Source organism: Cornus florida, unplaced genomic scaffold (assembly GCF_030987335.1).
Source record: "Cornus florida cultivar Cherokee Brave unplaced genomic scaffold, ASM3098733v1 CherokeeBrave_3.0.0_Hap2_scaffold_83, whole genome shotgun sequence".
In the NCBI taxonomy this organism is placed as follows: Eukaryota; Viridiplantae; Streptophyta; class Magnoliopsida; order Cornales; family Cornaceae; genus Cornus; species Cornus florida.
Window position 1 is genome coordinate 50001 of NW_026775916.1, and position 2500 is coordinate 52500.

A 2500-nucleotide genomic window follows, 5' to 3' on the forward strand; every position below is an offset into this window, starting at 1 on the left:
TATGGGAGCTTCCTAGAAGACTAAGAAATGCTTTGCTCGAGACGGATTTCGATTTGGAGGTCCCCCGAGTTAATTTTGCCCATTATGACTCCTCGCCCGCACGCTCGTGCACACCGGCGTGCACGTGGGCATCGTATGCTAAAAAATGAAGTTTGGAGTTTGGGTTTGAAAATTTTATGGGAGCTTCCTAGAAGACTAAGAAGTGCTTTGCTCGAGACGGATTTCGATTTGGAGGTCCGCCGTGTTAATTTTGCCAATTACGGCTCCTCGCGCGCACGCTCAAGCACCCCGACGTGCACACCGGCGCGCACGTGGGCATCGTATGCTAAAAAATGAAGTTTGGAGTTTGGGTTTGAAAATTTTACGGGAACTTCCTAGAAGCCTAAGAAATGCTTTGCTCGAGACGGATTTCGATTTGGAGGTCCCCCGAGTTAATTTTGCCCATTACGACTCCTCGCCCGCACGCTCGTGCACCCCGGCGTGCACGTGGGCATCGTATGCTAAAAAATGAAGTGTGGAGTTTGGGTTCGGAAATTTTATGGGAGCTTCCTAGAAGCCTAAGAAATGCTTTGCTCGAGACGGATTTTGATTTGGAGGTCCCACGAGTTAGTTTTGGCCCATTATGACTCCTCGCCCGCACGCTCAAGCACCCCGGCGTGCACGTGGTCATCGTATGCTAAAAAATGAAGTTTGGAGTTTGGGTTTGAAAATTTTATGCGAGCTTCCTAGAAGCCTAAGAAATGCTTTGCTCGAGACGAATTTCGATTTGGAGGTCCCCCGAGTTAATTTTGCCCATTATGACTCCTCGTCCGCACGCTCGTGCACCCCGACGTGCACGTGGGCATCGTATGCTAAAAAATGAAGTTTGGAGTTTGGGTTTGAAAATTTTATGGGAGCTTCCTAGAAGACTAAGAAATGCTTTGCTCGAGACGGATTTCGATTTGGAGGTCCCCCGAGTTAATTTTGCCCATTATGACTCCTCGCCCGCACGCTCGTGCACCCCGACGTGCACGTGGGCATCGTATGCTAAAAAATGAAGTTTGGAGTTTGGGTTTGAAAATTTTATGGGAGCTTCCTAGAAGACTAAGAAGTGCTTTGCTCGAGACGGATTTCGATTTGGAGGTCCCCCGGGTTAATTTTACCCATTATGACTCCTCGCCCGCACGCTCGTGCACCCCGACGTGCACGTGGGCATGGTATGCTAAAATTGAAGTTTGGAGTTTGGGTTTGAAAATTTTATGGGAGCTTCCTAGAAGCCTAAGAAATGCTTTGCTCGAGACGGATTTCGATTTGGAGGTCCCCCGAGTTAAGTTTGCCCTTTATGACTCCTCGCCCGCATGCTCGTGCACACCGGCGTGCACGTGGGCATCGTATGCTAAAAAATGAAGTTTGGAGTTTGGGTTCAGAAATCTTATGGGAGCTTCCTAGAAGCCTAAGAAATGCTTTGCTCGAGACGGATTTCGATTTAGATTTCCGCCGTGTTAATTTTGCCAATTACGGCTCCTCGCGCGCACGCTCAAGCACCCCGACGTGCACACCGGCGCGCACGTGGGCATCGTATGCTAAAAAATGAAGTTTGGAGTTTGGGTTTGAAATTTTACGGGAACTTCCTAGAAGCCTAAGAAATGCTTTGCTCGAGACGGATTTCGATTTGGAGGTCCCCCGAGTTAATTTTGCCCATTACGACTCCTCGCCCGCATGCTCGTGCACACCGGCGTGCACGTGGGCATCGTATGCTAAAAAATGAAGTTTGGAGTTTGGGTTTGAAAATTTTATGGGAGCTTCCTAGAAGACTAAGAAGTGCTTTGCTCGAGACGGATTTCGATTTAGATTTCCGCCGTGTTAATTTTGCCAATTACGGCTCCTCGCGCGCACGCTCAAGCACCCCGACGTGCACACCGGCGCGCACGTGGGCATCGTATGCTAAAAAATGAAGTTTGGAGTTTGGGTTTGAAAATTTTACGGGAACTTCCTAGAAGCCTAAGAAATGCTTTGCTCGAGACGGATTTCGATTTGGAGGTCCCCCGAGTTAATTTTGCCCATTACGACTCCTCGCCCGCACGCTCGTGCACCCCGGCGTGCACGTGGGCATCGTATGCTAAAAAATGAAGTTTGGAGTTTGGGTTCGGAAATTTTATGGGAGCTTCCTAGAAGCCTAAGAAATGCTTTGCTCGAGACGGATTTTGATTTGGAGATCCCACGAGTTAGTTTTTGCCCATTATGACTCCTCGCCCGCACGCTCAAGCACCCCGGCGTGCACGTGGGCATCGTATGCTAAAAAATGAAGTTTGGAGTTTGGGTTCGGAAATTTTATGGGAGCTTCCTAGAAGCCTAAGAAGTGTTTTGCTCGAGACGGATTTCGATTTGGAGGTCCCCCGAGTTAGTTTTGCCCATTATGACTCCTCCCCCGCACGCTCAAGCACCCCCGCGTGCACGGGGGCATTGTATGCTAAAAAATGAAGTTTGGAGTTTGGGTTTGGAAATTTTATGGGAGCTTCCT